The 8822-nt window shown below is 42.7% G+C and overlaps 1 pseudogene across 1 annotated transcript; it reads left to right on the forward strand.

The window, feature by feature from the left end:
* Nucleotides 1-2583: 2583 nt before the first annotated feature.
* On the forward strand, nt 2584-8568 carry LOC114895320 (annotated as a pseudogene). The gene has a single exon (XR_003793515.1). The product of XR_003793515.1 is annotated as a histone-lysine N-methyltransferase SETD2 pseudogene (transcript).
* The last annotated feature ends 254 nt before the right edge of the window (nt 8569-8822 follow it).

Genomic DNA, 8822 nt, shown 5'->3' on the forward strand with positions numbered 1-8822 from the left:
ATCCAAGGCAATGATGGAAACCATGCTTTGTGAAAAAAAGGCTATCAAGCTTCAATATGTGTTTTTGCCATGGCAATTTTAAAGACCCATGTTTTTATATAAACACCACACTAAAGAAGGAATATCACAAGTGACTTCATGAATCATCAGAATGGGAATTTGCTCTTGAATGTGAACACTTTACTGAATATAAAATCCTCTAGATAAAGTTTCACTTTTGTAGCAAGGTCTCTTTGATTATAAGATCACTTATAGAAATTAAATCGTTTCACATTATTTTACCTTTTTATTTTCTAAAAATGTGTTAGGTAACATGCAGAAAATATGTGAATTTCGGGGTTACCTAGAGTCTTAAATTTCTTTGAGTAAATAGGAAATAGACTCTGGAAGTACCTATAATGAATACCTGTTATATGGCTGCCCAGTATCTATTTTTCTTCCTTCTTGGAGTAATAGCCTGAATTTCTTTTCAGTACCTACCCTGTCTCTCCATTCTCACCGTTGTGATTTAGTTGGAAAATGGGCCTCACCTGCCCCAGAGAAAGGCCCTAATTCATAGAGCCAATCTGAATGTGCCACCTCTGAATGTTTTGGAACTGGCACGATTACCTAAGTTGGTCCAATCAGTGACTCTTAGACACTTTCGCTGAATATATGATATAGATTCTCTGTTTCACAAAAAGATGTAATTCTTAGAGTTCCTCAAAGTCAGTTTAGGATTATGAACTGGGGGGTGGGGGGGAGGGAGGGAGTTTGTCCAAAAACAGTCAACACCAGGGAAGTGACAGTTAAAAACTGAAAGAAACTAGGTTCTAAGTCACATTATGTGAGCGTCTAGTCTCACTCCTAGCCACACGTTTCTCTGTGGTTTCAAAGGAAGTTAATTGGTTCGCTCTATGTAAGCCATTCTCAGTTGGGTTTTTCTATTACTTGCTGTACTTGAAAGCTTCCTAGGTGACAGAATCTGTGATCTAGACCCTAAAGCCTATGTGTCACTTTTCCATCAGCTGTCAGGATGTTGGTGAACTCGTCTATGGAAATAGATGTCATTTTTATGAAAAGTGAGCATTTTGGGACCCTTATGTATGTTGTGTAGGTTCTTTAAAACGTTTAGTTTTACAGAGAAACTTTTTTTTTTATAATAAAGATATTCAACTCACCATGAAAAACATAAGAGACTTAGAAAAATAACTAAAACCTGCTTATAGTTGAAGGCCCAACTACACAAAAGTTGGATTTGAAGGTTGTCCCTTATCTATTTTCTGACAGCAAATATTGCAGGATTGTTTGTTTATATTAATGTAAGTTTCAATATATGTTAATTATGAATAGAACAAGCCTAGAAAGTGATAAAACCAATTCACACTCAACTTGTCAAAAGAAATAGTAACAAGCTTCTTCCCTTAAGTGAAGCATGTTAACCTCTTCCCCACCCAGGTTCTAAAGTAATTCATAAGTAGACAAGAGGTATGTGGAACATGATGTATTATCTTTATTACTAATAACCCTCATTCTCTAATTTCAGCCTTATATCTGTGTAAAAGAGGGCTTCCTTACACTGAGCCCCATAATGATACAGACATACGCATCCAGCCACAGACAGCACTGGGCCCAGACTATTTTGCCGCCTGCCCTTGTAAGACTTATGGAGAAATGGGGCCCAATGCATGCTTTCTGTGAGCAGCTTATTCCCAAAGAGAGGGGAGAAAGTGCTACTCATGCTCACTTCTTTGTTTCAAACTCAAGCTAGTCATCACACCTCTACCAATCTAGGTCCAACCAGGAGACAGAACATGGTAAATTTAACCAGAATTGTTAAGCTATAATAGAGTGAAATAAATACAATTACCCCTCTGTATCCACGGGTTCTACACCCCGGATTCAACCAACCGTAAATTGAATAGCAGTAGATTGAATCCTCGTATGCAGAATCCTCCAATGTGGAGCCCCGGGGTACTGAGGGCAGACTGTACTACTCCATTTTACATAAGAGACTTCAGCAATCGCAGGGGACTGGCGGGGCAGGGGGAGCCTTAGGACAAATTCCTTGCTCATGCTGAGGGATGACTGCGTGTTGAGAACTCTTAACAGTACCCTAGGGCAGAGGGAGAGTACCCAAGGAAAGGCAAGCTTGGAAGAGGATCCCCCTCTGGCATTCATACCTCTGATGGAATAAAATTTAAAGGCAGGACAAAAAAAATTAAACACGGAATTTTGTTCGGGGCTTCTCCCTCCCTAATGCCCAGTGTGCATCTGCATTACACATTAAGCAGAGCTCCTGAAATCTTCACGATCTAAAACAGAGAGATGATAAATCTTTTAGCTACTCAAAACTTGAAAGAGATACTCGTTATATATCTTCTCGCTGTAGATCAGAGAGAGAGCGAAGGCGGAGCAGATCTCGTTTAAATCTGACAGAGGTTCTAGAACTACTTCATCCTATTCTCGGTCAGAACGGTCCCATTATGACGACTCTCATTATGATGGTCGTTACCATAGGAGCTCCCCTTATCGAGAGAGGGCACGCTAGTCTCGGCCATATACCAATAACAGGGCAAGACTGATGGATACTGTAAAACTGAGTCCTCTTACTTAGAGATGGAAAAAAGAGGAAAGGATTCTTCAAAATTAGAAGGAGAATCCAAAAGGACTTCAGAAAATGAAGCAATGAAAAGATGTTATTCTCCCACTAATGAACAGGGATTCCGACGCGGGTCATCATATTCTAAGCACGGTAAGAGTGCTTCCCGTTATAAATCTGCCCCTTCAAAACCTGCACCCAAGTCTGATAAATTTAAAAATTCTTTCTGTTGTACAGAATTGAATGAGGAAATCAAACAGTCTCATTCCTTTAGTTTACAGACTCCTTGCTCTAAAGGTAGTGAATTAAGAGTGATTAGTAAAGTTCCTAAAAGAGAGAAGATTGGGTCTCCATTCTCCATCAAATCGATTAAATGATTCACCTACTTTTAAAAAGCTAGATGAATCACCTGTTTTTAAGTCTGAATTTATAGGACATGATAGCCATGATAGTATTAAGGAATTAGACTCTTTATGTAAAGTGAAGAATGATCAGTTAAGAAGTTATTGTCCCACCGAATTTAATATAAACGGATCTCCTGGGGCAGAATCTGATTTGGCAGCATTTTGCGCTTCTAAACGTGACACTGTTTTGATGTCTTCTGATGATAGTGTGACTGGATCAGAGGTTCCCCTTTGGTCAAAACGTGCATGCTTTCATCAAATGGATTTCAAAACATTAATAGATGTAAAGAAAAAGACTTGGATGATACTCGCATGCAGCATAGTAAGTCAGAAAGCACATTTAGAGAAACAGAACCTCCAGTGTCGCCACACCAGGATCAACTCATACCTTTGCCAGTTATGACTATAGATTATTCCGAAACAATAGTTAAAGAACCAGTTGATGTGAGAGTTTCTTGCTGTAAAACCAAAGATTCAGATATATACTGTACTTCAAACGACAACCGTCCTTCTTTGTGTCATTCCAGAGCTGAAAATACTGAGCCTTTAGTAACGAAGATTTCTTCAAATAGCTTTATGAATGTGCATTTGAAATCAAAAACAGTTATATGTGATAATGGAAGTCTGACAGATCAGCACTCAAAATTTGCATGTGGAGAATATAAGCAGAGTGTTGGTAGTACTAGTTCAGCTTCTGTTAATCATTTTGATGATTTATAACCACCTACAGGGAGCTCATGTATTGCTTCATCTCTTCAGAGTCTTCCAGCAGGGACAAACGTAGACAGTTTAACTCTCTTGCAATGTGGAGAGAATACATCTCCAGTTTTGGATGCTGTGCTGAAGAGTAAAAGCGCAGAGTTTTTAAAGCATGCAGAGAAAGAAATAATAGAAGTAGCTAGTGGCCTTCCTGATTCAGGAAGAGGATTTGCTTCCTGGGAAAACAGGCATAATAATGGACTATCTGGGAAATGTGTGCAAGAGGCTCAAGAAGAAGGGATCTCCATACTGCCTGATAGAAGAGGAAGACCAGAAATCTCTTTAGATGAAGAAGGTGGAAGACGACATGCACATACTTCTGATGACTCAGAAGTTGTATTTTCTTCTTGTGATTTGAATTTAATCATGGAGGACAGTGATGGTGTAACATATACCTTAAAATGTGACAGTAGTGGTCATGCCTCAGAGATTGTATCCACTGTCCATGAAGACTATTCTGGTTCTTCTGAAAGTTCAAGAGATGAAAGTGATTCAGAAGATACAGATTCTGATGATAGCAGTATTCCAAGAAACCGTCTTCAGTCTGTTGTGGTTGTGCCAAAAAATTCTACTTTGACCATGGAAGAAACAAGTCCTTCTTCTTCTCGGAGCAGTCAAAGTTACAGACACTATTCTGACCACTGGGAAGATGAGCGATTGGAGCCAAGGAGGCATTCATTTGAGGAAAAATTTGAGAGTATAGCAAGTAAAGCCTGTCCTCAAACTGAGAAGTTCTTCTTTCATAAAGCAACAGAGAAGAATTCAGAAATCTCTTTTACACAGCCCAGCCGAAAACAGATAGATAATCACCTGTCTGAAATTGCTCATCCTCAGAGTGATGGGGTTGATAGTACAAGTCATACAGACATAAGATCTGACCCTCTAGGTCACCCAAATTCTGAGGAAGCAGCGAAAGCCAAAATAACTTCTAGGCGGCAAGAAGAGCTGCCAGTTTATTCTCCTGATGATTCTGAAGATGTCTCAAGTAAGTCTCGGCAACAGACCACTTTCCCTAACAGGCCAGATAGTAGACTGGGAAAAACAGAGTCAAATTTTTCTTCTTGTGAGATCTCCCGAGTGGATGGTTTCCGTTCATCATCGGAAGAGCTCAGAAATCTAGGGTGGGACTTCTCTCAACAAGAAGAGCCTACTACCACATATCAGCAACCTGGCAGCAGCTATGGAGCCTGTGGTGGACACAAGTATCAGCAAAGTGCAGAACAGTATAGTGGGACACGTAAGTACTGGCAAGGCAATGGCTACTGGGATCCAAGATCAGCAGGTAGACCGCCTGGAACTGGGGTTGTGTATGATCGAATTCAAGGGCAGGTACCAGATTCCTTAACAGATGACCATGAAGAGGAGGAGAATTGGGATCAACGTGGAGGATCTCACTTTTCAGGCCAGTCCAATAAATTTTTTCTGTCCCTTCAGAAGGACAAGGGGTCAGTGCAAGCACCTGAAATAAGCAGCAATTCCATTAAGGACCCTTTAGCTGTGAATGAGGAGAAAGATCTTTCGAAAAACTTAGAAAAAAATGATAGGAAAGATAGAGGGCCTCTTAAAAAAAGGAGACAGGAATTGGAGAGTGATTCTGAAAGTGACGGTGAGCTTCAGAACAGAAAGAAAGTTAGAGTGGAGGTAGAGCAGGGAGAGACAGCAGTGCTTCTAGGCTCAGCATTGGTTGGGACTTCGTGTGTCATGGAGGACTTCAGGGACCCAGAGCGGTGGAAGGAATGTGCCAAACAAGGGAAGATGCCTTCTTACTTTGATCTGATTGAAGAAAATGTTTATTTTACAGAAAGAAAGAAGAATAAATCCCGTTGGGATTTTAAGCGAATGCAGTGTGAGTGTACAACCCTTTCTAAAGATGAAAGAGCTCAAGGTGAAATAGCATGTGGGGAAGATTGTCTTAATCATCTCCTCATGATTGAATGTTCGTCTCGTTGTCCAAATGGGGATTATTGTTCCAATAGACGGTTTCAAAGAAAACAGCATGCAGATGTGGAAGTCCTACTCACAGAAAAGAAAGGCTGGGGCTTGAGAGCTGCTAAAGATCTTCCTTCGAACACCTTTGTCCTGGAATATTGTGGAGAGGTACTTGATCACAAAGAATTTAAGGCCCGGGTAAAGGAGTATGCACAAAACAAAAACATCCACTACTATTTCATGGCCCTGAAGAATGATGAGATAATAGATGCCACTCAGAAAGGAAATTGCTCCCGGTTCATGAATCACAGCTGTGAACCAAACTGTGAGACTCAAAAATGGACTGTGAACGGACAACTGAGAGTTGGGATTTTTACCACCAAACTGGTTCCTTCAGGCTCAGAGTTAACATTTGACTATCAGTTCCAAAGATACGGCAAGGAAGCACAGAGATGTTTCTGTGGGTCGGCTAATTGCCGGGGTTACCTGGGAGGAGAGAACAGAGTCAGCCTCAGATCAGCAGGAGGGAAAATGAAGAAAGAACGATCTCGGAAGAAGGATTCGGTGGATGGAGAGCTAGAAGCTCTGATGGAGAATGGTGAGGGTCTCTCTGATAAAAACCAGGTGCTCAGCTTATCCTGGCTAATGGTTAGAATTGAAACTTTGGAACAGAAACTTACCTATCTCAAGCTCATACAGAACACACATTCACAGTCTTACCTGAAGTCCTTTCTGGAACGTCATGGGCTGCCTTTGTTGTGGATCTGGATGGCAGAACTACGTGATGGCAGGGAAAGTAACCAGAAGCTTCAGGAAGAGATTATAAAGACTTTGGAACATTTACCCATTCCTACCGAAAATATGTTGGAGGAAAGCAAAGTACTTCCTATTATTCAATGTTGGTCTCAAACCAAGACTGCTGTCCCTCAGCTGAGCGAAGGAGATGGGTATTCTAGCGAGAATACATCACGTGCTCACACACCGCTCAACACACCTGATCCTTCCACCAAGCTGAGCATAGAAGCTGACACAGACACCCCCAAGAAGCTAATGTTTCGCAGACTTAAAATTATAAGTGAAAATGGCATGGACAGTGCAATTTCTGTTGCTACCAGTGAGCTAGAAGGCAAGGATGGCAAAGAGGACCTTGACCAGTTAGAAAACGTCCCTATAGAAGAAGAGGAACAACAGCTACTCACACAACAGCTACCTGAATCTAAAGTTGATAGTGACATTGCTGTGGAGGCCATTAAGCTACCCACATCTGAACCAGAGGCTGACACTGAAATAGAGCCTAAAGAGAGCAATGGCACAAAACTAGACGAACCTATTGCTGAGGAAGCACCATCCCAAGATGAAGAGGAGGGTGTATCTGATGTGGAGAGTGAGAGGAGACAGGAACAGCCACATAAAACAGTAGATATAAGTGATTTGGCCACCAAGCTCCTGGACAGTTGGAAAGACCTAAAGGAGGTATATCGAATTCCAAAGAAAAGGCAAACTGAAAAGGAGAGCACAATAACCAAACGAGGAAGGGATGCTGTTGGCTTCAGAGATCAAACAGTTGCCCCAAAGACTCCTAACAGGTCAAGAGAGAGAGACCCAGACAAACAAACTCAAAATAAAGAGAAAAGAAAATGAAGGGGCTCCCTCTCACCACCACCTTCTGCCTATGAGCGGGGAACAAAAAGGCCAGGTGGCAGATATGATACACCAACTTCTAAAAAGAAAATACGAATTCAAGATCGCAATCAACTTTCTACAGAGGAGCGTCGAAAGTTGTTTGAGCAGGAGGTAGCTCAGCGGGAGGCTCAAAAACAACAGCAGCAGATGCAGAACCTGGGAATGACGTCTCCACTGCCCTATGACTCTCTTGGCTACCATGCCCGTCATCACCCCTTTGCTGGCTACCCACCAGGTTACCCCATGCAGGCCTATGTGGATCCCAGCAATCCTAATGCTGGAAGGGTGCTCCTCCCCACACCCAGCATGGATCCTGTGTGTTCTCCTTCTCCTTATGATTATTCTCAGCCCTTGGTGGGACATTCTACAGAACCCCTTGCTGCCCCTCCACCTGTGCCAGTGGTGCCACATGTGGCAGCCCCTGTGGAAGTTTCCAGTTCACAGTATGTGGCCCAAAGTGATGGTGTGGTACACCAAGACTCCAGGGTCACCGTCCTGCCAGTGCCAGCCCCAGGCCCAGTCCAGGGACAGAATTATGGTGTTTGGGATTCAAACCAACAGTCCGTGAGTGTACAGCAACAGTACCCTCCTGCACAGTCTCAAGCGACCTTATATTATCAAGGACAGGCTGCTCCAACTGTCTATGGTGTGACGTCACCCTATTCACAGACAACTCCACCAACTGTACAGAGTTATGCCCAGCCAAGTCTTCAGTACATCCAGGGACAACAGATTTTCACAGCTCACCCACAAGGAGTGGTGGTACAGCCAGCCACAGCCATGACTACAATAGTTGCACCAGGGCAGCCTCAGCCCTTACAGCCACCTGAAATGGTTGTGACAAATAACCTCTTGGACTTACCACCCCCATCTCCTGCCAAACCAAAAACCACTGTCTTACCTCCCAACTGGAAGACAGCCCGAGACCCAGAAGGGAAGATTTACTACTACCATGTGATCACAAGGCAGACTCAGTGGGATCCTCCTACTTGGGAAAGCCCAGGAGATGATGCCAGCCTTGAGCATGAAGCTGAGATGGACCTGGGAACCCCAACATATGATGAAAATCCCATGAAGACCTCAAAAAAGCCTAAGACAGCAGAAGCAGACGCCTCCAGTGAGCTGGCTAAGAAAAGCAAACAAGTATTCAGAAAAGAGATGGCCCAGTTCATCGTCCAGTGCCTCCATCCAGATTCTTTACTGGTAGAATGATTCAATCCTTCCCTTCTGAATGGTCTGAATCCTCAATTGTCCTGCCTTTTTCCAGTTCCTGTAGCTTTCCATTGATCTTTACTGTTGGCATGGAAGTATTGAAGGGAACCTCAGAAAATCTCCTGGGTTCCAGAGAAAATCTCCTGGGTTCCAGAGAAAATCCTCCTTGCTTCCATTATAAAGGCAACCAATTTCCTGCGGTAACTGAGATCATAACACCAGTAGATTAACCTTTTTCACCTGTTGGTTCAGTG

This window comes from Monodon monoceros, unplaced genomic scaffold, assembly GCF_005190385.1.
Source record: "Monodon monoceros isolate NGI ecotype Baffin Bay Population unplaced genomic scaffold, NGI_Narwhal_1 Super_Scaffold_14, whole genome shotgun sequence".
Lineage (NCBI taxonomy): Eukaryota > Metazoa > Chordata > Mammalia > Artiodactyla > Monodontidae > Monodon > Monodon monoceros.